Source organism: Camelus bactrianus, chromosome 23, assembly GCF_048773025.1.
Source record: "Camelus bactrianus isolate YW-2024 breed Bactrian camel chromosome 23, ASM4877302v1, whole genome shotgun sequence".
NCBI lineage: Eukaryota > Metazoa > Chordata > Mammalia > Artiodactyla > Camelidae > Camelus > Camelus bactrianus.
This window is the reverse complement of record NC_133561.1, coordinates 36525502-36553147: the sequence shown is the minus strand read 5'-3', so window position 1 is coordinate 36553147 and position 27646 is coordinate 36525502.

Genomic DNA, 27646 nt, shown 5'->3' with positions numbered 1-27646 from the left:
CAAATCGGTTTTACAGTGAAAACTGCAGGAACTTCAAACAGGCACTAGGAAACAGACTGAGAAACCAGAGTAAAAGTTTCTCCAGCAACCCGTTCCGTTGGTACTAGACGAACGAACGTCTCTCCACTTGCTCAGTTCTGAGAGATATGTGTGTGTGGAAGCCGTCCTTCACCTAGCTTGTTGGGAACACAAAGTTATTTTCAGTTGCAAACTACATTCCATACATATACATGGGGAGGTACAAGCTCCAACTCGGTTTTACAGTGAAAACTGCAGGAACTTCAAACCGGCACTAGGAAACAGACTGAGAAACCAGAGTAAAAGTTACTCCTGCAACCCGTTCCCTTGGTGCTAGATGAACGAAAATCTCTCCACATGCTCAGTTCCGAGAGATAAATGTGTGTGAAAGCCGTCCTTAACCTAGCTTGTTGGGAACACAAAGTTTCTTTTCAGTTGCAAACTCCACTCCATACATATATATGGGGAGGTACTAGCTCCTACTCGGTTTTACAGTGAAAACTGCAGGAAATTCAAACCGGTACTAGGAAACAGACTGAGAAACCAGAGTAAAAGTTTCTCCTGCAACCCGTTCCCTTGGTGCTAAATGAACGAACGTCTCTCCCCATGCTTATTTCTGAGAGATAAGTGTGTGTGAAATCCATCCTTAACCTAGCTTGTTGGGAACACAAAGTTTCTTTTCAGTTGCAAACTCCATTCCATACATATATATGGGGAGGTACTAGCTCCAACTCGGTTTTACAGTGAAAACTGCAGGAACTTCAAACCGGCACTAGGAAACAGACTGAGAAACCAGAGTAAAAGTTTCACCTGCAAACCGTTCCCTTGATGCTAGATGAACGAACGTCTCTCCACATGCTCAGTTCTGAGAGATAAGTCTGTGTGAAAGCCGTCCTTCACCCAGCTTGTTGGGAACACAAAGTTTCTTTCCAGTTGCAAACTCCACTCCATACATATATATGGGGAGGTACTAGCTCCAAATCGGTTTTACAGTGAAAACTGCAGGAACTTCAAACAGGCACTAGGAAACAGACTGAGAAACCAGAGTAAAAGTTTCTCCAGCAACCCGTTCCGTTGGTACTAGACGAACGAACGTCTCTCCACTTGCTCAGTTCTGAGAGATATGTGTGTGTGGAAGCCGTCCTTCACCTAGCTTGTTGGGAACACAAAGTTATTTTCAGTTGCAAACTACATTCCATACATATACATGGGGAGGTACAAGCTCCAACTCGGTTTTACAGTGAAAACTGCAGGAACTTCAAACCGGCACTAGGAAACAGACTGAGAAACCAGAGTAAAAGTTACTCCTGCAACCCGTTCCCTTGGTGCTAGATGAACGAAAATCTCTCCACATGCTCAGTTCCGAGAGATAAATGTGTGTGAAAGCCGTCCTTCACCTAGCTTGTTGGGAACACAAAGTTTCTTTTCAGTTGCAAACTCCACTCCATACATATATATGGGGAGGTACTAGCTCCTACTCGGTTTTACAGTGAAAACTGCAGGAAATTCAAACCGGTACTAGGAAACAGACTGAGAATCCAGAGTAAAAGTTTCTCCTGCAACCCGTTCCATTGGTGCTAGATGAACGAACGTCTCTCCCCATGCTTATTTCTGAGAGATAATTGTGTGTGAAATCCATCCTTAACCTAGCTTGTTGGGAACACAAAGTTTCTTTTCAGTTGCAAACTCCACTCCATACATATATATGGGGAGGTACTAGCTCCTACTCGGTTTTACAGTGAAAACTGCAGGAAATTCAAACCGGTACTAGGAAACAGACTGAGAAACCAGAGTAAAAGTTTCTCCTGCAACCCGTTCCATTGGTGCTAGATGAACGAACGTCTCTCCCCATGCTTATTTCTGAGAGATAATTGTGTGTGAAATCCATCCTTAACCTAGCTTGTTGGGAACACAAAGTTTCTTTTCAGTTGCAAACTCCACTCCATACATATATATGGGGAGGTACTAGCTCCAACTCGGTTTTACAGTGAAAACTGCAGGAACTTCAAACCGGCACTAGGAAACAGTCTGAGAAACCAGAGTAAAAGTTTCACCTGCAACCCGTTCCCATGATGCTAGATGAACGAACGTCTCTCCACATGCTCAGTTCTGAGAGATAAGTCTGTGTGAAAGCCGTCCTTCACCAAGCTTGTTGGGAACACAAAGTTTCTTTCCAGTTGCAAATTACACTCCATACATATATATGGGGAGGTACTAACTCCAACTCGGTTTTACAGTGAAAACTGCAGGAACTTCAAACCGGCACTAGGAAACAGACTGAGAAACCAGAGTAAAAGTTTCTCCAGCAACCCGTTCCCTTGGTACTAGACGAACGAACGTCTCTCCACTTGCTCAGTTCTGAGAGATATGTGTGTGTGGAAGCCGTCCTTCACCTAGCTTGTTGGGAACACAAAGTTATTTTCAGTTGCAAACTACATTCCATACATATATATGGGGAGGTACAAGCTCCAACTCGGTTTTACAGTGAAAACTGCAGGAACTTCAAACCGGCACTAGGAAACAGACTGAGAAACCAGAGTAAAAGTTACCCCTGCAATCCGTTCCCTTGGTGCTAGATGAACGAACGTCTCTCCACATGCTCAGTTCTGAGAGAAAAATGTGTGTGAAAGCCGTCCTTCACCTAACTTGTTGGGAACACAAAGTTTCTTTTCAGTTGCAAACTCCACTCCATACATATATATGGGGAGGTACTAGCTCCTACTCGGTTTTACAGTGAAAACTGCAGGAAATTCAAACCGGCACTAGGAAACAGACTGAGAAACCAGAGTAAAAGTTTATCCTGCAACCCGTTCCATTGGTGCTAGTTGAACGAACGTCTCTCCACATGCTCAGTTCTAAGAGATAAGTGTGTTTAAAAGCCGTCCTTCACCTAGCTTGTTAGCAACACAAAGTTTCTTTTCAGTGGCAAACTCCAATCCATATACATATATGGGTAGGTACTAGCTCCAACTCGGTTTTACAGTGAAAACTGCAGGAACTTCAAACCGGCACTAGGAAACAGACTGAGAAATCAGAGAACAGTTTCTCCTGCAACCCGTTCTCCTGGTGATAGATGAACAAACGTCTCTCCACATGCTCAGTTCTGAGAGATAAGTGTGTGTGAAAGCCGTCCTTCACCTAGCTTGTTGGGAACACAAAGTTTCTTTTAAGTTGCAAACCCCACTCCATACATATATATGGGGAGGTACTAGCTCCAACTCTGTCTTACAGTGAAAACTGCAGGAACTTCAAACCGGCACTAGGAAACAGACTGAGAAACCAGAGTAAAAGTTTCTACTGCAACCCGTTCCTTTGGTGCTAGTTGAACGAACGTCTCTCCACATGCTCAGTTCTGAGAGATAAGTGTGTGTGAAAGCCATCCTTCACCTAGCATGTTGGGAACACAAAGTTTCTTTTCAGTTGCAAACTCCACTCCATACATATATATGGGGAGGTACTAGTTCCAACTCGGTTTTACAGTGAAAACTGCAGGAACTTCAAACCGGCACTAGGAAACAGGCTGAGAAACCAGAGTAAAAGTTTCACCTGCAACCCGTTCCCATGATGCTAGATGAACGAACGTCTCTCCACATGCTCAGTTCTGAGAGATAAGTCTGTGTGAAAGCCGTCCTTCACCTAGCTTGTTGGGAACACAAAGTTTCTTTCCAGTTGCAAATTACACTCCATACATATATATGGGGAGGTACTAACTCCAACTCGGTTTTACAGTGAAAACTGCAGGAACTTCAAACCGGCACTAGGAAACAGACTGAGAAACCAGAGTAAAAGTTTCTCCAGCAACCCGTTCCCTTGGTACTAGACGAACGAACGTCTCTCCACTTGCTCAGTTCTGAGAGATATGTGTGTGTGGAAGCCGTCCTTCACCTAGCTTGTTGGGAACACAAAGTTATTTTCAGTTGCAAACTACATTCCATACATATATATGGGGAGGTACAAGCTCCAACTCGGTTTTACAGTGAAAACTGCAGGAACTTCAAACCGGCACTAGGAAACAGACTGAGAAATCAGAGTAAAAGTTACCCCTGCAATCCGTTCCCTTGGTGCTAGATGAACGAACGTCTCTCCACATGCTCAGTTCTGAGAGATAAATGTGTGTGAAAGCCGTCCTTCACCTAACTTGTTGGGAACACAAAGTTTCTTTTCAGTTGCAAACTCCACTCCATACATATATATGGGGAGGTACTAGCTCCTACTCGGTTTTACAGTGAAAACTGCAGGAAATTCAAACCGGCACTAGGAAACAGACTGAGAAACCAGAGTAAAAGTTTACTCTGCAACCCGTTCCATTGGTGCTAGTTGAACGAACGTCTCTCCACATGCTCAGTTCTAAGAGATAAGTGTGTGTAAAAGCCGTCCTTCACCTAGCTTGTTAGCAACACAAAGTTTCTTTTCAGTGGCAAACTCCAATCCATATACATATATGGGTAGGTTCTAGCTCCAACTCGGTTTTACAGTGAAAACTGCAGGAACTTCAAACCGGCACTAGGAAACAGACTGAGAAATCAGAGATCAGTTTCCCCTTCAAAACGTTCACATGGTTATAGATGAACAAACGTCTCTCCACATGCTCAGTTCTGAGAGATAAGTGTGTGTGAAACCCGTCCTTCACCTAGCTTGTTGGGAACACAAAGTTTCTTTTAAGTTGCAAACCCCACTCCATACATATATATGGGGAGGTACTAGCTCCTACTCGGTTTTACAGTGAAAACTGCAGGAAATTCAAACCGGTACTAGGAAACAGACTGAGAAACCAGAGTAAAAGTTTCTCCTGCAACCCGTTCCATTGGTGCTAGATGAACGAACGTCTCTCCCCATGCTTATTTCTGAGAGATAATTGTGTGTGAAATCCATCCTTAACCTAGCTTGTTGGGAACACAAAGTTTCTTTTCAGTTGCAAACTCCACTCCATACATATATATGGGGAGGCACTAGCTCCAACTCGGTTTTACAGTGAAAACTGCAGGAACTTCAAACCGGCACTAGGAAACAGTCTGAGAAACCAGAGTAAAAGTTTCACCTGCAACCCGTTCCCATGATGCTAGATGAACGAACGTCTCTCCACATGCTCAGTTCTGAGAGATAAGTCTGTGTGAAAGCCGTCCTTCACCAAGCTTGTTGGGAACACAAAGTTTCTTTCCAGTTGCAAATTACACTCCATACATATATATGGGGAGGTACTAACTCCAACTCGGTTTTACAGTGAAAACTGCAGGAACTTCAAACCGGCACTAGGAAACAGACTGAGAAACCAGAGTAAAAGTTTCTCCAGCAACCCGTTCCCTTGGTACTAGACGAACGAACGTCTCTCCACTTGCTCAGTTCTGAGAGATATGTGTGTGTGGAAGCCGTCCTTCACCTAGCTTGTTGGGAACACAAAGTTATTTTCAGTTGCAAACTACATTCCATACATATATATGGGGAGGTACAAGCTCCAACTCGGTTTTACAGTGAAAACTGCAGGAACTTCAAACCGGCACTAGGAAACAGACTGAGAAACCAGAGTAAAAGTTACCCCTGCAATCCGTTCCCTTGGTGCTAGATGAACGAACGTCTCTCCACATGCTCAGTTCTGAGAGAAAAATGTGTGTGAAAGCCGTCCTTCACCTAACTTGTTGGGAACACAAAGTTTCTTTTCAGTTGCAAACTCCACTCCATACATATATATGGGGAGGTACTAGCTCCTACTCGGTTTTACAGTGAAAACTGCAGGAAATTCAAACCGGCACTAGGAAACAGACTGAGAAACCAGAGTAAAAGTTTATCCTGCAACCCGTTCCATTGGTGCTAGTTGAACGAACGTCTCTCCACATGCTCAGTTCTAAGAGATAAGTGTGTTTAAAAGCCGTCCTTCACCTAGCTTGTTAGCAACACAAAGTTTCTTTTCAGTGGCAAACTCCAATCCATATACATATATGGGTAGGTACTAGCTCCAACTCGGTTTTACAGTGAAAACTGCAGGAACTTCAAACCGGCACTAGGAAACAGGCTGAGAAACCAGAGTAAAAGTTTCACCTGCAACCCGTTCCCATGATGCTAGATGAACGAACGTCTCTCCACATGCTCAGTTCTGAGAGATAAGTCTGTGTGAATGCCGTCCTTCACCTAGCTTGTTGGGAACACAAAGTTTCTTTCCAGTTGCAAATTACACTCCATACATATATATGGGGAGGTACTAACTCCAACTCGGTTTTACAGTGAAAACTGCAGGAACTTCAAACCGGCACTAGGAAACAGACTGAGAAACCAGAGTAAAAGTTTCTCCAGCAACCCGTTCCCTTGGTACTAGACGAACGAACGTCTCTCCACTTGCTCAGTTCTGAGAGATATGTGTGTGTGGAAGCCGTCCTTCACCTAGCTTGTTGGGAACACAAAGTTATTTTCAGTTGTAAACTACATTCCATACATATATATGGGGAGGTACAAGCTCCAACTCGGTTTTACAGTGAAAACTGCAGGAACTTCAAACCGGCACTAGGAAACAGACTGAGACACCAGAGTAAAAGTTTCTCCTGCAACCCGTTCCATTGGTGCTAGTTGAACGAACGTCTCTCCACATGCTTAGTTCTAAGAGATAAGTGTGTGTAAAAGCCTTCCTTCACCTAGCTTGTTAGCAACACAAAGTTTCTTTTCAGTGGCAAACTCCAATCCATATACATATATGGGTAGGTACTAGCTGCAACTCGGTTTTACAGTGAAAACTGCAGGAACTTCAAACCGGCACTAGGAAACAGACTGAGAAATCAGAGAACAGTTTCTCCTGCAACCCGTTCACCTGGTGATAGATGAACGAACGTCTCTCCACATGCTCAGTTCTGAGAGATAAGTGTGTGTGAAAGCCGTCCTTCACCTAGCTAGTTGGGAACACAAAGTTTTTTTCAGTTGCAAACCCCACTCCATACATATATATGGGGAGGTACTAGCTCCAACTCGGTTTTACAGTGAAAACTGCAGGAACTTCAAACCGGCACTAGGAAACAGACTGAGAATCCAGAGTAAAAATTTCTCCTACAACCCGTTCCCTTGGTGCTAGATGAACGAACGTCTCTGCACATACTCAGTTCTGAGAGATATGTGTGTGTGGAAGCCGTCCTTCACCTAGCTTGTTGGGAACACAAAGTTTCTTTTCAGTTGCAAACCCCACTCCATACATATATATGGGGAGGTAATAGCTCCAACTCGGGTTTACAGTGAAAACTGCAGGAACTTCAAACCAGCACTAGGAAACAGACTGAGAAACCAGACTAAAAGTTTCCCCTTCAACCCGTTCCCTTGGTGCTAGATGAACGAACGTCTCCCCCCATGCTTATTTCTGAGAGATAAGTGTGTGTGATATCCATCCTTAACCTAGCTTGTTGGGAACACAAAGTTTATTTTCAGTTGCAAACTCCACTCCATACATATATATGGGGAGGTACTAGCTCCAACTCGGTTTTACAGTGAAAACTGCAGGAACTTCAAACCGGCACTAGGAAACAGACTGAGAAACCAGAGTAAAAGTTTCACCTGCAACCCGTTCCCTTGATGCTAGATGAACGAACGTCTCTCCACATGCTCAGTTCTGAGAGATAAGTCTGTGTGAAAGCCGTCCTTCACCTAGCTTGTTGGGAACACAAAGTTTCTTTCCAGTTGCAAACTCCACACCATACATATATATGGGGAGGTACTAGCTCCAACTCGGCTTTACAGTGAAAACTGCAGGAACTTCAAACCGGCACTAGGAAACAGACTGAGAAACCAGAGTAAAAGTTTCTCCAGCAACCCGTTCCCTTGGTACTAGACGAACAAACGTCTCTCCACTTGCTCAGTTCTGAGAGATATGTGTGTGTGGAAGCCGTCCTTCACCTAGCTTGTTGGGAACACAAAGTTATTTTCAGTTGCAAACTACATTCCTTACATATACATGGGGAGGTACAAGCTCCAACTCGGTTTTACAGTGAAAACTGCAGGAACTTCAAACCGGCACTAGGAAACAGACTGAGAAACCAGAGTAAAAGTTACACCTGCAACCCGTTCCCTTGGTGCTAGATGAACGAAAATCTCTCCACATGCTCAGTTCCGAGAGATAAATGTGTGTGAAAGCCGTCCTTCACCTAGCTTGTTGGGAACACAAAGTTTCTTTTCAGTTGCAAACTCCACTCCATACATATATATGGGGAGGTACTAGCTCCTACTCGGTTTTACAGTGAAAACTGCAGGAAATTCAAACCGGCACTAGGAAACAGACTGAGAAACCAGAGTAAAAGTTTCTCCTGCAACCCGTTCCATTGGTGCTAGTTGAACGAACGTCTCTCCACATGCTCAGTTCTAAGAGATAAGTGTGTGTAAAAGCCGTCCTTCACCTAGCTTGTTAGCAACACAAAGTTTCTTTTCAGTGGCAAACTCCAATCCATATACATATATGGGTAGGTACTAGCTCCAACTCGGTTTTACAGTGAAAACTGCAGGAACTTCAAACCGGCACTAGGAAACAGACTGAGAAATCAGAGAACAGTTTCTCCTGCAACCCGTTCACCTGGTGATAGATGAACGAACGTCTCTCCACATGCTCAATTCTGAGAGATAAGTGTGCGTGGAAGCCCTCCTTCACCTTGCTTGTTGGGAACACAAAGTTTCTTTTCAGTTGCAAACCCCACTCCATTCATATATATGGGGAGGTACTAGCTCCAACTTGGTTTTACGGTGAAAAATGCAGGAACCTCAAACCGGCACTAGGAAACAGACTGAGAAAGCAGAGTAAAAGTTTCTCCTGCAAACCGTTGCTTTTGTGCTAGATGAACGAACGTCTCTCCACATGCTCTGTTCTGAGAGATATGTGTGTGTGTGAAAGCCGTCCTTCAAATACCTTGTTGGGAACACAAAGTTTCTTTTCAGTTGCAAATTCCACTCCATACATATATATGGGGTGCTACTAGCTCCAACTCGGTTTTACAGTGAAATCTGCAGGAACTTCAAACCGGCACTAGGAAACAGACTGATGGACCAGAGTAAAAGTTTCCCTGCAACCCGTTCCCTTGGTGCTAGATGAACGAACGTCTCTCCACATGCTCAGTTCTGAGAGATAAATGTGTGTGAAAGCCGAACTTCACCTACCTTGTTGGGAACACAAAGTTTCTTTTCAGTTGCAAACTCCACTCCATACATATATATGGGGAGGTACTAGCTCCTACTCGGTTTTACAGTGAAAACTGCAGGAACTTCAAACCGGCACTAGGAAACATACTGAGAAACCAGAGAAAAAGTTTCTACTGCAACCCGTTCCCTTGGTGCTAGTTGAACGAACGTCTCTCCACATGCTCAGTTCTGAGAGATAAGTGTGTGTGAAAGCCATCCTTCAACTAGCATGTTGGGAACACAAAGTTTCTTTTCAGTTGCAATCTCCACTCCATACATATATATGGGGAGGTACTAGCTCCAACTCGGTTTTACAGTGAAAACTGCAGGAACTTCAAACCAGCACTAGGAAACAGACTGAGAATCCAGAGTAAAAGTTTCCCCTTCAAACCGTTCCCTTGGTGCTAGATGAACGAACGTCTCTCCCCATGCTTATTTCTGAGAGATAATTGTGTGTGAAATCCATCCTTAACCTAGCTTGTTGGGAACACAAAGTTTCTTTTCAGTTGCAAACTCCACTCCATACATATATATGGGGAGGTACTAGCTCCAACTCGGTTTTACAGTGAAAACTGCAGGAACTTCAAACCGGCACTAGGAAACAGTCTGAGAAACCAGAGTAAAAGTTTCACCTGCCACCCGTTCCCATGATGCTAAATGAACGAACGTCTCTCCACATGCTCAGTTCTGAGAGATAAGTCTGTGTGAAAGCCGTCCTTCACCTAGCTTGTTGGGAACACAAAGTTTCTTTCCAGTTGCAAATTACACTCCATACATATATATGGGGAGGTACTAACTCCAACTCGGTTTTACAGTGAAAACTGCAGGAACTTCAAACCGGCACTAGGAAACAGACTGAGAAACCAGAGTAAAAGTTACTCCAGCAACCCGTTCCCTTGGTACTAGACGAACGAACGTCTCTCCACTTGCTCAGTTCTGAGAGATATGTGTGTGTGGAAGCCGTCCTTCACCTAGCTTGTTGGGAACACAAAGTTATTTTCAGTTGCAAACTACATTCCATACATATATATGGGGAGGTACAAGCTCCAAATCGGTTTTACAGTGAAAACTGCAGGAACTTCAAACCGGCACTAGGAAACAGACTGAGAAATCAGAGAACAGTTTCTCCTGCAACCCGTTCACCTGGTGATAGATGAACAAACGTCTCTCCACATGCTCAGTTCTGAGAGATAAGTGTGTGTGAAAGCCGTCCTTCACCTAGCTTGTTGGGAACACAAAGTTTCTTTTAAGTTGCAAACCCCACTCCATACATATATATGGGGAGGTACTAGCTCCAAATCTGTCTTACAGTGAAAACTGCAGGAACTTCAAACCGGCACTAGGAAACAGACTGAGAAACCAGAGTAAAAGTTTCTCATGCAACCCGTTCCCTTGGTGCTAGTTGAACGAACGTCTCTCCACATGCTCAGTTCTGAGAGATAAGTGTGTGTGAAAGCCATCCTTCACCTAGCATGTTGGGAACACAAAGTTTCTTTTCAGTTGCAATCTCCACTCCATACATATATATGGGGAGGTACTAGCTCCAACTCGGTTTTACAGTGAAAACTGCAGGAACTTCAAACCAGCACTAGGAAACAGACTGAGAAACCAGAGTAAAATTTTCCCCTTCAAACCGTTCCCTTGGTGCTAGATGAACGAACGTCTCTCCCCATGCTTATTTCTGAGAGATAATTGTGTGTGAAATCCATCCTTAAACTAGCTTGTTGGGAACACAAAGTTTCTTTTCAGTTGCAAACTCCACTCCATACATATATATGGGGAGGTACTAGCTCCAACTCGGTTTTACAGTGAAAACTGCAGGAACTTCAAACCGGCACTAGGAAACAGTCTGAGAAACCAGAGTAAAAGTTTCACCTGCAACCCGTTCCCATGATGCTAGATGAACGAACGTCTCTCCACATGCTCAGTTCTGAGAGATAAGTCTGTGTGAAAGCCGTCCTTCACCTAGCTTGTTGGGAACACAAAGTTTCTTTCCAGTTGCAAATTACACTCCATACATTTATATGGGGAGGTACTAACTCCAACTCGGTTTTACAGTGAAAACTGCAGGAACTTCAAACCGGCACTAGGAAACAGACTGAGAAACCAGAGTAAAAGTTTCTCCAGCAACCCGTTCCCTTGGTACTAGACGAACAAACGTCTCTCCACTTGCTCAGTTCTGAGAGATATGTGTGTGTGGAAGCAGTCCTTCACCTAGCTTGTTGGGAACACAAAGTTATTTTCAGGTGCAAACTACATTCCATACATATATATGGGGAGGTACAAGCTCCAAATCGGTTTTACAGTGAAAACTGCAGGAACTTCAAACCGGCACTAGGAAACAGACTGAGAAATCAGAGAACAGTTTCTCCTGCAACCCGTTCACCTAGTGATAGATGAACAAACGTCTCTCCACATGCTCAGTTCTGAGAGATAAGTGTGTGTGAAAGCCGTCCTTCACCTAGCTTGTTGGGAACACAAAGTTTCTTTTAAGTTGCAAACCCCACTCCATACATATATATGGGGAGGTACTAGCTCCAACTCTGTCTTACAGTGAAAACTGCAGGAACTTCAAACCGGCACTAGGAAACAGACTGAGAAACCAGAGTAAAAGATTCTCATGCAACCCGTTCCCTTGGTGCTAGATGAACGAACGTCTCTCCACATGCTCAGTTCTGAGAGATAAGTGTGCATGGAAGCCGTCCTTCACCTAGCTTGTTGGGAACACAAAGTTTTTTTCAGTTGCAAACCCCACTCCATACATATATATGGGGAGGTACTAGCTCCAACTCGCTTTTACAGTGAAAACTGCAAGAACTTCAAACCGGCACTAGGAAACATACTGAGAAATCAGAGAACAGTTTCTCCTGCAACCCGTTCCCTTGGTGCTAGATGAACGAACGTCTCTCCACATGCTCAGTTCTGAGAGATAAGTGTGCGTGGAAGCCGTCCTTCAATTAGCTTGTTGGGAACACAAAGTTTCATTTCAGTTGCAAACCCCACTCCATACATATATATGGGGAGGTACTAGCTCCAACTCGGTTTTACAGTGAAAAATGCAGGAACCTCTAACCGGCACTAGGAAACAGACGGAGAAACCAAAGTAAAAGTTTCTCCTGCAACCCGTTCCCTTGGTGCTAGATGAACGAACGTCTCTCCACATGCTCTGTTCTGAGAGATATGTGTGTGTGTGAAAGCCGTACTTCAACTACCTTGTTGGGAACACAAAGTTTCTTTTCAGATGCAAACCCCACTCCGTACATATATATGGGGAAGTACAAGCTCCAACTCGGTTTTACAGTGAAAACTGCAGGAACTTCAAACCGGCACTAGTAAACAGACTGAGAAACCAGAGTAAAAGTTTCCCCTGCAAACGGTTCCCTTGGTGCTAGATGAACGAACGTCTCTCCACATGCTCAGTTCGGAGGGATAAGTGTGTGTGAACGCCGTCCTTCACCTAGCTTGTTGGTAACACAAAGTTTCTTTTCAGTTGCAAACCCCACTCCATACATATATATGGGGAGGTACTAGCTCCGACTCAGTTTTGCTGTGAATACTGCAGGAAATTCAAACCGGCACTAGGAAACAGACTGAGAAACCAGAGTAAAGTTTCCAATGCAATCCGTTCCCTTGGTGCTAGATGAAAGAACGTCTCTCCACATGTTCAGTTCTGAGAGATAAGTGTGTGTGAAAGCCGCCCTACACCTCGCTTGTTGGGAACACAAAGATTCTTTTCAGTTGCAAACCCCAATCCATACATATATATGGGGAGGTACTAGCTCCAACTCGATTTTACAGTGAAAACTGCAGGAACTTGAAACCGGCACTAGGAAACAGACTCAGAAACCAGAGTAAAATTTCCCCTGCAACCCGTTCCCTTGGTGCTAGATGAACGAACGTCTCTCCGCATGCTCAGTTCTAAGAAATAAGTGTGAGTGAAAGCCGACCTTCACATAGCTTGTTATGAACACATAGTTTCTTTTCATTTGCAAACTCCACTCCATAAATATATATGGGGAGGTACTACCTCCAACTCGGTTTTACAGTGAAAACTGCAGGAACCTCAAACCGGCACTGGGAAACAGAATGAGAAACCAGAGTAAAAGTTTCTCCTGCAACCCTTTCCCTTGGTGCTAGATGAACGAACGTCTCTCCACATGCTCTGTTCTGAGAGATAAGTGTGTGTGAAAGCCGTCCTTCACCTACCTTGTTGGGAACACAAAGATTCTTTTCAGTTGCAAACCACACTCCATACATATATATGGGAAGGTAATAGCTCGAACTCGGTTTTACAGTGAAAACTGCAGGAACTTCAAACCGGCACTAGGAAACAGACTGAGAAACCACAGTAAAAGTTTCTCCTGCAACCCGTTCCCTTGGTGCTAGAAGAACGAACGTCTCTCCACATGCTCAGTTCTGAGAGATAAGTGTGTGTGAAAGCCGTCCTTCACCTAGCTTTTTGGGAACACAAAGTTTCTTTTCAGTTGCAAACCCCACTCCATATATATATATAGGGAGGTACTAGCTCCAACTCGGTTTTACAGTGAAAACTGCAGGAACTTCAAACCGGCACTAGGAAACAGACTGAGAAACCAGAGTAAAAGTTTCTCCTGCAACCCATTCCCTTGATGCTAGATGAACGAACGACTCTCCACATGCTCAGTTCTGAGAGATAAGTGTGTGTGAAAGCCGTCCTTCACCTAGCTTGTTGGGAACACAAAGTTTCTTTTCAGTTGCAAACTCCACTCCATACATATATATGGGGAGGTACTAGCTCCAACTCGGTTTTACAGTGAAAACTGCAGGAACTTCAAACCGGAACTAGGAAACAGACAGAGAAACCAGAGTAAAAGTTTCTCCTGCAACCCGTTCCCTTGGTGCTATATGAACGAATGTCTCTCCACATGCTCAGTTCTGTGAGATAAGTGTGTGTGAAAGCCATTCTTCACCTACCTTGTTGGGAACACAAAGTTTCTTTTCAGTTACAAACTCCAATCCATACATATATATGGGGAGGTACTAGCTCCAACACTGTCTTACAGGGAAAACTGCAGGAACTTCAAACCGGCACTTGGAAACAGACTGAGAAACCAGAGTAAATGTTTCTCCTGCAACCCGTTCCCTAGGTGCTAGATGAACGAACGTCTCTCCACATGCTCAGTTCTGAGAGATAAGTGTGCTTTGAAGCCGTCCTTCACCTAGCTTGTTGGGAACACAAAGTTTCTTTTCAGTAGAAAACCCCACTCCATAAATATATATGGGTAGGTACTAGCTCCGACTCGGTTTTGCTGTGAATACTGCAGGAAATTCAAACCGGCACTAGGAAACAGACTGAGAAACCAGAGTAAAAGTTTCACCGGCAACCCGTTCCCTTGGTGCTACATGAACGAACGTCTCTCCACATGTTCAGTTCTGAGAGATAAGTGTGTGTGAAAGCCGTCCTACACCTCGCTTGTTGGGAACACAAAGTTTCTTTACAGTTGCAAACCCCACTCCATACATATATATGGGGAGGTACTAGCTCCAACTCGGGTTTACAGTGAAAACTGCAGGAACTTCAAACCGGCACTAGGAATCAGACTGAGAAACAAGAGTAAAAGTTTCTCCGGCAACCCGTTCCCTTGTTGCTAGATGAACGAACATCTCTCCACATGCTAGGTTCTCAGAAATATGTGTGTGTGAAAGCCGTCCTTTGCCTAGCTTGTTGGGAACACAAAGTTTCTTTTCAGTTGCCAACCCCACTCCATACATATATATGGGGAGGTACTAGCTCCAACTCGCTTTTACAGTGAAAACTGCAGGAATTTCAAACCGGCACTAGGAAACAGACTGAGAAACCAGAGTAAAAGTTTCTCCTGCAACCCGTTCCCTTGGTGCTATATGAACGAAAGTCTCTCCACATGCTCAGTTCTGTGAGATAAGTGTGTGTGAAAGCCATCCTTCACCTACCTTGTTGGGAACACAAAGTTTCTTTTCAGTTGCAATCTCCACTCCATAATATATATGGGGAGGTACTAGCTCCTACTCGGTTTTACAGGGAAAACTGCAGGAAATTCAAACTGGCACTAGGAAACAGACTGAGAAACCAGAGTAAAAGTTTCTCCGGCAACCCGTTCCCTTGGTGCTAGGTGAACGAACGTCTCTCACTTGCTCAGTTCTGAGAGATATGTGTGTGTGGAAGCCGTCCTTCACCTAGCTTGTTGGGAACCCAAAGTTTCTTTTCAGTTGCAAACCCCACTCCATACATATATATGGGGAGGTAATAGCTACAACTCGGGTTTACAGTGAAAACTGCAGGAACTTCAAACCGGCACTAGGAATCAGACTGAGAAACAAGAGTAAAAGTTTCTCCGGCAACCCGTTCCCTTGTTGCTAGATGAACGAACATCTCTCCACATGCTAGGTTCTCAGAAATATGTGTGTGTGAAAGCCGTCCTTTGCCTAGCTTGTTGGGAACACAAAGTTTCTTTTCAGTTGCCAACCCCACTCCATACATATATATGGGGATGTACTAGCTCCAACTCGCTTTTACAGTGAAAACTGCAGGAATTTCAAACCGGCACTAGGAAACAGACTGAGAAACCAGAGTAAAAGTTTCTCCTGCAACCCGTTCCCTTGGTGCTATATGAACGAAAGTCTCTCCACATGCTCAGTTCTGTGAGATAAGTGTGGGTGAAAGCCATCCTTCACCTACCTTGTTGGGAACACAAAGTTTCTTTTCAGTTGCAATCTCCACTCCATAATATATATGGGGAGGTACTAGCTACAACTCGGTTTTACAGTGAAAACTGCAGGAATTTCATACCAGCACTAGGAAACAGACTGATGGACCAGAGTAAAAGTTTCCCTGCAACCCGTTCCTTTGGTGCTAGATGAACGAACATCTCTCCACATGCTCAGTTCTTAGAGATAAGTGTGTGTGAAAGCCGTCCTTCACCTAGCTAGTTGGGAACACAAAGTTTTTTTCAGTTGCAAACTCCACTCCATACATATATATGGGGAGGTACTAGCTCCAACTCTGTCTTACAGGGAAAACTGCAGGAACTTCAAACCGGCACTTGGAAACAGACTGAGAAACCAGAGTAAAAGTTTCTCCTGCAACCCGTTCCCTTGGTGCTAGATGAACGAACGTCTCTCCACATGCTCAGTTCTGAGAGATAAGTGTGCTTTGAAGCCGTCCTTCACCTAGCTTGTTGGGAACACAAAGTTTCTTTTCAGTAGAAAACTCCACTCCATACATATATATGGGTAGGTACTAGCTCCAACTCGGTTTTGCTGTGAATACTGCAGGAAATTCAAACCGGCACTAGGAAACAGACTGAGAAACCAGAGTAAAAGTTTCACCGGCAACCAGTTCCCTTGGTGCTACATGAACGAAAGTCTCTCCACATGTTCAGTTTTGAGAGATAAGTGTGTGTGAAAGCCGTCCTTCACCTAGCTTGTTGGGAACACAAAGTTTCTTTTCAGTTGCAAACTCCACTCCATACATATATATGGGGAGGTACTAGCTCCAACTCGGTTTTACAGTGAAAACTGCAGGAACTTCAAACCGGAACTAGGAAACAGACAGAGAAACCAAAGTAAAAGTTTCTCCAGCAACCCGTTCCCTTGGTGCTATATGAACGAATGTCTCTCCACATGCTCAGTTCTGTGAGATAAGTGTGTGTGAAAGCCATTCTTCACCTACCTTGTTGGGAACACAAAGTTTCTTTTCAGTTACAAACTCCACTCCATACATATATATGGGGAGGTACTAGCTCCAACTCCGTTTTACAGTGAAAACTGCAGGAACTTCAAACCGGCACTTGGAAACAGACTGAGAAACCAGAGTAAAAGTTTCTCCTGCAACCCGTTCCCTAGGTGCTAGATGAACGAACGTCTCTCCACATGCTCAGTTCTGAGAGATAATTGTGCTTTGAAGCCGTCCTTCACCTAGCTTGTTGGGAACACAAAGTTTCTTTTCAGTAGAAAACCCCACTCCATAAATATATATGGGTAGGTACTAGCTCCGACTCGGTTTTGCTGTGAATACTGCAGGAAATTCAAACCGGCACTAGGAAACAGACTGAGAAACCAGAGTAAAAGTTTCTCCGGCAACCCGTTCCCTTGGTGCTACATGAACGAACGTCTCTCCACATGTTCAGTTCTGAGAGATAAGTGTGTGTGAAAGCCGTCCTACAACTCGCTTGTTGGGAACACAAAGTTTCTTTACAGTTGCAAACCCCACTCCATACATATATATGGGGAGGTACTAGCTCCAACTCGGGTTTACAGTGAAAACTGCAGGAACTTCAAACCGGCACTAGGAATCAGACTGAGAAACAAGAGTAAAAGTTTCTCCGGCAACCCGTTCCCTTGTTGCTAGATGAACGAACATCTCTCCACATGCTAGGTTCTCAGAAATATGTGTGTGTGAAAGCCGTCCTTTGCCTAGCTTGTTGGGAACACAAAGTTTCTTTTCAGTTGCCAACCCCACTCCATACATATATATGGGGAGGTACTAGCTCCAACTCGCTTTTACAGTGAAAACTGCAGGAATTTCAAAACGGCACTAGGAAACAGACTGAGAAACCAGAGTAAAAGTTTCTCCTGCAACCCGTTCCCTTGGTGCTATATGAACGAAAGTCTCTCCACATGCTCAGTTCTGTGAGATAAGTGTGTGTGAAAGCCATCCTTCACCTACCTTCTTGGGAACACAAAGTTTCTTTTCAGTTGCAATCTCCACTCCATAATATATATGGGGAGGTACTAGCTCCTACTCGGTTTTACAGGGAAAACTGCAGGAACTTCAAACCGGCACTAGGAAACAGACCGAGAAACCAGAGTAAAAGTTTCCCATGCAAACCGTTCCCTTGGTGCTAGATGAACGAACGTCTCTCCGCATCCTCAGATCTAAGAGATAAGTGTGAGTGAAAGCCGTCCTTCACATAGCTTGTTGGGAACACAAAGTTTCTTTTCATTTGCAAACTCCAATCCATACATATATATGGGGAGGTACTAGCTCCACCTCGGTTTTACAGTGAAAACTGCAGGAACCTCAAACCGGCACTAGGAAACAGACTGAGAAACCAGAGTAAAAGTTTCTCCTGCAAACAGTTCCCTAGGTGCTAGATGAACAAACGTCTCTCCACATGCTCTGTTCTGAGAGATAAGTGTGTGTGAAAGCCGTTCTTCACCTACTTTGTTGGGAACACAAAGATTCTTTTCAGTTGCAAACCCCACTCCATACATATATATGGGGAGGTACTAGCTCCAACTCGGTTTTACAGTGAAAACTGCAGGAAATTCAAACCGGCACTAGGAAACAGACTGAGAAACCAGAGTAAAAGTTTCTTCGGCAACCCTTACCCTTGGTGCTACATGAACGAACGTCTCTCCACATGCTCTTTTCTGAGAGATATGTGTGTGTGAAAGCCGTACTTCACCTACTTTTTTGGGAACACAAAGATTCTTTTAGGTTGCAAACCCCACTCCATACATATATATGGGGAGGTACTAGCTCCAACTCGGTTTTACAGTGAAAACTGCAGGAACCTCAAACCGGCACTAGGAAACAGACTGATGGACCAGAGTAAAAGTTTCCCTGCAACCCGTTCCCTTGGTGCTAGATGAACGAACGTCTCTCCACATGCTCAGATCTGAGAGATAAGTGTGTGTGAAAGCCGTCCTTCACCTAGCTAGTTGGGAACACAAAGTTTTTTTCAGTTGCAAACTCCACTCCATACATATATATGGGGAGGTACTAGCTCCAACTCTGTCTTACAGGGAAAACTGCAGGAACTTCAACCCGGCTCTTGGAAACAGACTGAAAAACCAGAGTAAAAGTTTCTCCTGCAACCCGTTCCCTTGGTGCTAGATGAACGAACGTCTCTCCACATGCTCAGTTGTGAGAGATAAGTGTGCTTTGAAGCCGTCCTTCACTTAGCTTGTTGGGAACACAAAGTTTCTTTTCAGTTGCAAACTCCACTCCATACATATATATGGGGAGGTACTAGCTCCAACCCTGTCTTACAGGGAAAACTGCAGGAAATTCAAACCGGCACTTGGAAACAGACTGAGAAACCAGAGTAAATGTTTCTCCTGCAACCCGTTCCCTTGATGATAGATGAACGAACATCTCTCCACATGCTCAGTTCTGAGAGATATGTGTGTGTGAAAGCCATCCTTCACCTAGCTTGTTGGGAACACAAAGTTTCTTTTCAGTTGCAAACTCCACTCCATACATATATATGGGGAGGTACTAGCTCGAACACGGTTTTACAGTGAAAATTGCAGGAACTTCAAACTGGCACTAGGAAACAGACTGAGAATCCAGAGTAAAAGTTTCTCCTGCAACCCTTTCCCTTGTTGCTAGATGAACGAACGTCTCTCCACATGCTCAGTTCTGAGAGATAAGTGTGTGTGAAAGCTGTCCTTCACCTAACATGTTGGGAACACAAAGTTTTTTTCAGTTGCAAACTCCACTCCATACATATATATGGGGAGGTACTAGCTCCAACTCGGTTTTACAGTGAAAACTGCAGGAACTTCAAACCGGCACTAGGAAACAGACTGAGAAACCAGAGTAAAAGTTTCCCCTGCAAACCGTTCCCTTGGTGCTAGATGAACGAACGTCTCTCCACATGCTCAGTTCTGAGAGATAAGTGTGTGTGAAAGCCGTTCTTCACCTAGCTTGTTGGGAACACAAAGTTTCTTTTCAGTTGCAAACTCCACTCCATACATATATATGGGGAGGTACTAGCTCCAACTCGGTTTTACAGTGAAAACTGCAGGAAATTCAAACCGGCACTAGGAAACAGACTGAGAAACCAGAGTAATAGTTTCTCCTGCAACACGTTCCATTGGTGCTAGATGAACGAACGTGTCTACACATGCTCAGTTCTGAGAGATATGTATGTGTGAAAGCCGTCCTTCACCTAGCTTGTTGGGAACACAAAGTTTTTTTCATTTGCATACTCCATTCCAAACATATATATGCGGAGGTACTAGCTCCAACTCGGTTTTACAGTGAAAACTGCAGGAACTTCAAACCGGCACTAGGAAACAGACTGAGAAACCAGAGTAAAATTTCCCCTGCAACCCGTTCCCTTGGTGCTAGACGAACGAACGTCTCTCCACTTGCTCAGTTCTGAGAGATATGTGTGTTTGGAAGCCGTCCTTCACCTAGCTTGTTGGGAACACAAAGTTTTTTTCAGTTGGAAACTACATTTCATACATATTTATGGGGAGGTACAAGCTCCAACTCGGTTTTACAGTGAAAACTGCAGGAACTTCAAACCGGCACTAGGAAACAGACTGAGAAACCAGAGTAAAAGTTACTCCTGCAAACCGTTCCCTTGGTGCTAGATGAACGAACGTCTCTCCACATGCTCAGTTCTAAGAGATAAGTGTGTGTGAAAGCCATTCTTCACCTAGCTTGTTGGGAACACAAAGTTTCTTTTCAGTTGCAAACTCCACTCCATACATATATATGGGGAGTTACCAGCTACAACTCGGTTTTACAGTGAAAACTGCAGGAACGTCAAACCGGCACTAGGAAACAGACTGAGAAACCAGAATAAAAGTTTCTCCTGCAAGCCGTTCCCTTGGTGCTAGGTGAACGAACGTCTCTCCACTTGCTCAGTTCTGAGAGATATGTGTGTGTGGAAGCCGTCCTTCACCTAGCTTGTTGGGAACACAAAGTTTCTTTTCAGTTGCAAACCCCAATCCATACATATATATGGGGAGGTAATAGCTCCAATTCGGGTTTACAGTGAAAACTGCAGGAAATTCAAACCGGCACTAGGAAACAGACTGAGAAACAAGAGTAAAAGTTTCTCCGGCAACCCGTTCCCTTGGTGCTAGATGAACGAACGTCTCTCCACATGCTAGGTTCTCAGAAATATGTGTGTGTTAAAGCCGTCCTTCGCCTAGCTTGTTGGGAACACAAAGTTTCTTTTCAGTTGCAAACCCCACTCCATACATATATATGGGGAGGTACTAGCTCCAACTCGCTTTTACAGTGAAAACTGCAGGAACTTCAAACCGGCACTAGGAAACAGACTGAGAAACCAGAGTAAAAGTTTCTCCTGCAACCCGTTCCCATGGTGCTATATGAACGAAAGTCTCTCCACATGCTCAGTTCTGAGAGATAAGTGTGTGTGAAAGCCGTCCTTCACCTAGCTAGTTGGGAACACAAAGTTTTTTTCAGTTGCAAACTCCACTCCATACATATATATGGGGAGGTACTAGCTCCAACACTGTCTTACAGGGAAAATTGCAGGAACTTCAAACCGGCACTTGGAAACAGACTGAAAAACCAGAGTAAAAGTTTCTCCTGCAAACCGTTCCCTTGGTGCTAGATGAACGAACGTCTCTCCACATGCTCAGTTCTGAGAGATAAGTGTGCTTTGAAGCCGTCCTTCACCTAGCTTGTTGGGAACACAAAGTTTCTTTTCAGTTGCAAACTCCACTCCATACATATATATGGGGAGGTACTAGCTCCAACTCTGTCTTACAGGGAAAACTGCAGGAACTTCAAACCGGCACTTGGAAACAGACTGAGAAACCAGAGTAAAAGTTTCTCCTGCAACCCGTTCCCTTGATGATAGATGAACGAACGTCTCTCCACATGCTCAGTTCTGAGAGATATGTGTGTGTGAAAGCCATCCTTCACCTTGCTTGTTGGGAACACAAAGTTTCTTTTCAGTTGGAAACTCCACTCCATACATATATATGGGGAGGTACTAGCTCCAACACTGTTTTACAGTGAAAATTGCAGGAACTTCAAACCGGCACTAGGAAGCAGTCTGAGAATCCAGAGTAAAAGTTTCCCCTGCAACCCTTTCCCTTGTTGCTAGATGAACGAACGTCTCTCCACATGCTCAGTTCTGAGAGATAATTGTGTGTGAAAGCCGTCCTTCACCTAACTTGTTGGGAACACAAAGTTTTTTTCAGTTGCAAACTCCACTCCATACATATATATGGGGAGGTACTAGCTCCAACTCGGGTTTACAGTGAAAACTGCAGGAACTTCAAACCGGCACTAGGAAACAGACTGAGAACCCAGAGTAAGAGTTTCCCCTGCAAACCGTTCCCTTGGTGCTAGATGAACGAACGTCTCTCCACATGCTCAGTTCTGAGAGATAAGTGTGTGTGAAAGCCGTCCTTCATCTAGCTTGTTGGGAACACAAAGTTTCTTTTCAGTAGCAAACTCCAATCCATAAATTTATATCGGGAAGTACTAGCACCAACTAGGTTTTACAGTGAAAACTGCAGGAACTTCAAACCGGCACTAGGAAACATACTGAGAAACCAGAGTAAAAGTTACTCCTGCAACCCTTTCCCTTGGTGCTAGATGAACGAACGTCTCTCCACATGCTCTGTTCTGAGAGATATGTGTGTGTGTTAGCCGTCCTTCACCTAGCTTGTTGGGAACACAAAGTTTCTTTTCAGTTGCCAACTCCACTCCATACATATATATGGGGAGGTACTAGCTCCAACTCTGTTTTACAGTGAAAACTGCAGGAACTTCAAACCGGCACTAGGAAACATACTGAGAAACCAGAGTAAAAGTTTCCCCTGCAACCCGTTCACTTGGTGCTAGATGAACGAACGTCTCTCCACATGCTTAGTTCTGAGAGAAAAGTATGTGTGAAAGCCATCCTTAACCTAGCTTGTTGGGAACACAAAGTTTCTTTTCAGTTGCAAACTCCACTCCATACATATATATGGGGAGGTACTAGCTCCAAATCGGTTTTACAGTGAAACCTGCAGGAACTTCAAACCGGCACTAGGAAACAGACTGAGAAACCAGAGTAAAAGTTTCCCCTGCAACCCGTTCACTTGGTGCTAGATGAACGAACGTCTCTCCACATGCTAGGTTCTCAGAAATATGTGTGTGTTAAAGCCGTCCTTCGCCTAGCTTGTTGGGAACACAAAGTTTCTTTTCAGTTGCAAACCCCACTCCATACATATATATGGGGAGGTACTAGCTCCAACTCGGGTTTACAGTGAAAACTGCAGGAACTTCAAACCGGCACTAGGAAACAGACTGAGAACCCAGAGTAAGAGTTTCCCCTGCAAACCTTTCCCTTGGTGCTAGATGAACGAACGTCTCTCCACATGCTCAGTTCTGAGAGATAAGTGTGTGTGAAAGCCGTCCTTCATCTAGCTTGTTGGGAACACAAAGTTTCTTTTCAGTAGCAAACTCCAATCCATAAATTTATATCGGGAAGTACTAGCACCAACTAGGTTTTACAGTGAAAACTGCAGGAACTTCAAACCGGCACTAGGAAACATACTGAGAAACCAGAGTAAAAGTTACTCCTGCAACCCTTTCCCTTGGTGCTAGATGAACGAACGTCTCTCCACATGCTCTGTTCTGAGAGATATGTGTGTGTGTTAGCCGTCCTTCACCTAGCTTGTTGGGAACACAAAGTTTCTTTTCAGTTGCCAACTCCACTCCATACATATATATGGGGAGGTACTAGCTCCAACTCTGTTTTACAGTGAAAACTGCAGGAACTTCAAACCGGCACTAGGAAACATACTGAGAAACCAGAGTAAAAGTTTCCCCTGCAACCCGTTCACTTGGTGCTAGATGAACGAACGTCTCTCCACATGCTTAGTTCTGAGAGAAAAGTATGTGTGAAAGCCATCCTTAACCTAGCTTGTTGGGAACACAAAGTTTCTTTTCAGTTGCAAACTCCACTCCATACATATATATGGGGAGGTACTAGCTCCAAATCGGTTTTACAGTGAAACCTGCAGGAACTTCAAACCGGCACTAGGAAACAGACTGAGAAACCAGAGTAAAAGTTTCCCCTGCAACCCGTTCCCTTGGTGCTAGATGAACGAACGTCTCTCCACATGCTTAGTTCTGAAAGAAAAGTGTGTGTGAAAGCCAACCTTCAACTAGCTTGTTGGGAACACAAAGTTTCTTTTCAGTTGCAAACTCCACTCCATACATATATATGGGGAGGTACTAGCTCCAACTCGGTTTTACAGTGAAAACTGCAGGAACTTCAAACCGGCACTAGGAAACAGACTGAGAAACCAGAGTAAAAGTTTCCCCTGCAACCCGTTCCCTTGATGCTAGATGAACGAACTTCTCCCCACATGCTCAGTTCTGAAAGATGTGTGTGTGAAACCCGTCCTTCACCTATTTTGTTGTTAACACAAAGTTTCTTTTCAGTTGCAATCTCCACTCCATACATATATGGGGAGGTACTAGCTCCAACTCGGTTTTACAGTGAAAACTGCAGGAACTTCAAACCGGCACTTGGAAAAAGACTGAGAAACCAGAGTAAAAGTTACTCCTGCAACCCGTTCCCTTGGTGCTAGACGTACGAACGTCTCTCCACATGCTCAGTTCTGAGAGATAAGTGTGTGTGAAAGCCGTCCTTCAACTAGCTTGTTGGGAACACAAAGTTTTTTTCATTTGCAAACTCCATTCCATACATATATAAGGGGAGGTACTAGCTCCAACTCTGTTTTACAGTAAAAACTGCAGGAAATTCAAACCGGCACTAGGAAACAGACTGAGAAACCAGAGTAAAAGTTTCTCCTGCAACCCGTTCCCTTGGTGCTAGATGAACGAACGTCTCTCCACTTGCTCAGTTCTGAGAGATATGTGTGTGTGGAAGCCGTTCTTCACCTAGCTTGTTGGGAACACAGAGTTTCATTTTAGTTGCCAACTCCACTCCATACATATATATGGGGAGGTACTAGCTCCGACTCGGTTTTACAGTGAAAACTGCAGGAACTTCAAACCGGCACTAGGAAACAGACTGAGAGACCAGAGAAAAGTTTCTCCTGCAACCCGTTCCCTTGGTGCTAGATGAACGAACGTCTCTCCACATGGTCAGTTCTGAGAGATAAGTGTGTGTGAATGCCGTCCTTCACCTAGCTTGTTGGGAACACAAAGTTTCTTTTAAGTTGCATACTCCAATCCATACATATATATGGGGAGGTACTAGCTCCAACAATGCCTTGCATTGAAAACTGCAGGAGCTTCAACCCGGCACTAGGAAACAGACTGAGAATCCAGAGTACAAGTTTATCCTGCAACCCGTTCCCTTGGTGCTAGATGAACGAACGACTCTCCACATGCTCAGTTCTGATAGATAAGTGTGCATGGAAGCCGTCCTTCACCTAGCTTGTAGGGAACACAAAGTTTCTTTTCAGTTGCAAACTCCAATCCATACATATATATGGGGAGGTACTAGCTCCAACTCGGTTTTACTGTGAATACTGCAGGAACTTCAAACCGGCATTAGGAAACAGACTGAGAAACCAGAGTAAAAGTTTCCCCTGCAAACCGTTCCCTTGGTGCTAGATGAACGAACGTCTCTCCACATGTTCAGTTCTGAGAGATAATTGTTAGTGAAAGCCGTACTTCACCTAGCTTGTTGGGAACACAAAGTTTCTTTTCAGTTGCAAACCAAACTCCATACATATATATGGGGAGGTACAAGCTCCAACTCGGTTTTACAGTGAAAACTGCAGGAACCTCAAACCGGCACTAGGAAACAGACTGAGAAACCAGAGAAAAAGTTTCTCCAGCAAACCGTTCCCTTGATGATAGATGAACGAACGTCTCTCCACATGCTCAGTTCTGAGAGATATGTGTGTGTGTCAAAGCCGTCCTTCACCTACCTTGCTGGGAACACAAAGTTTCTTTCCAGTTGCAAACCCCTCTGCATACATATATATGTGGAGGTACTAGCTGCAACTCGGCTTTACAGTGAAAACTGCAGGAACTTCAAACCGGCACTAGGAAACAGCCTGAGAAAATAGAGTAAAAGATTCCCCTGCAAACCGTTCCCTTGGTGCTAGATGAACGAACGTCTCTCCACATGCTCAGTTCTGAGAAATAAGTGTGTGTGAAAGCCGCCCTTCAAATAGCTTGTTGGAAACACAAAGTTTTTTTCAGTTGCAAACTCCAATCCATACATATATATGGGGAGGAACTAGCTCCAACTCGGTTTTACAGTGAAAACTGCAGGAACTTCAAACCGGCACTAGGAAACAGACTGAGAAACCAGAGTAAAAGTTTCTCCTGCAACCCTTCCCTTGGTGCTAGATGAACGAACGTCTCTTCACATACTTTGTTCTGAGAGATAAGTGTGTGTGAAAGCCGTACTTCACCTAGCTTGTTGGGAACACAAATTTTCTATTCAGTAGCAAACTCCACTCCATACATATATATGGGGAAGTACTAGCAACAACTAACTTTTACAGTGAAAACTGCAAGAATTTCAAACCGGCACTAGGAAACAGACTTATAATCCAGAGAAAAGTTTCTCCTGCAACCCGTTCCCTTGGTTCTAGATGAACGAACGTCTCTCCACATGCTCTGTTCTGAGAGATATGTGTGTGTGTCAAAGCCGTCCTTCAACTACCATGCTGGGAACACAAAATTTCTTTTCAGTTGAAAACCCCACTCCATACATATATATGGGGATGTACTAGCTCCAACTCGGTTTTACAGTGAAAACTGCAGGAACTTCATACCGGCACTAGGAAACAGCCTGAGAAACCAGAGAAAATTTTCTCCTGCAACCCGTTCCCTTGGTGCTAGATGAACGAACGTCTCTCCACATGCTCAGTTCTGAGAGATAAGTGTGTGTGAAAGCCGTCCTTCACCTAGCTTGTTGGGAACACAAAGTTTCTTTTCAGTTGCATACTCCACTCCATACATATAAATGGGGAGGTTCAAGCTCCAACACTGCCTTGCATTGAAAACAGCAGGAGCTTCAAACCGGCACTAGGAAACAGACTGAGAAACCAGAGTAAAAGTTTATCCTGCAACCCGTTCCCTTGGTGCTAGATGAACGAACGTCTCTCCACATGCTCAGTTCTGATAGATAAGTGTGCATGGAAGCCGTCCTTCACCTAGCTTGTTGGGAACACAAAGTTTCTTTTCAGTTGCAAACTCCACTCCATACATATATATGGGGAGGTACTAGCTCCAACTCGGTTTTACAGTGAAAACTGCAGGAACTTCAAACCGGCACTAGGAAACAGACTGAGAAAATAGAGTAAAAGTTCCCCTGCAAACCGTTCCCTTCGTGCTAGATGAACGAACGTCTCTCCACATTCTCAGTTCTGAGAGATAAGTGTGTGTGAAAGCCGTCCTTCACCTAGCTTGTTGGGAACACAAAGTTTCTTTTCAGTAGCAAACTCCAATCATACATATATATGGGAAGGTACTAGCTCCAACTCGGTTTTACAGTGAAAACTGCAGGTACTTCAAAACGGCACTAGGAAACAGACTGAGAAAACAGAGTAAAAGTTACTCCTGCAACCCTTCCCTTGGTGCTAGATGAACGAACGTCTCCCCACATGCTCAGTTGTGAGAGATAACTGTGTGTGAGAGCCGTCCTTCAGATAGCTTGTTGGGAACACAAATTTTCTTTTCAGTTGCAAACTCCACTCCATACATATATATGGGGAAGTACTAGCAACAACTAACTTTTACAGTGAAAACTGCAAGAATTTCAAACCGGCACTA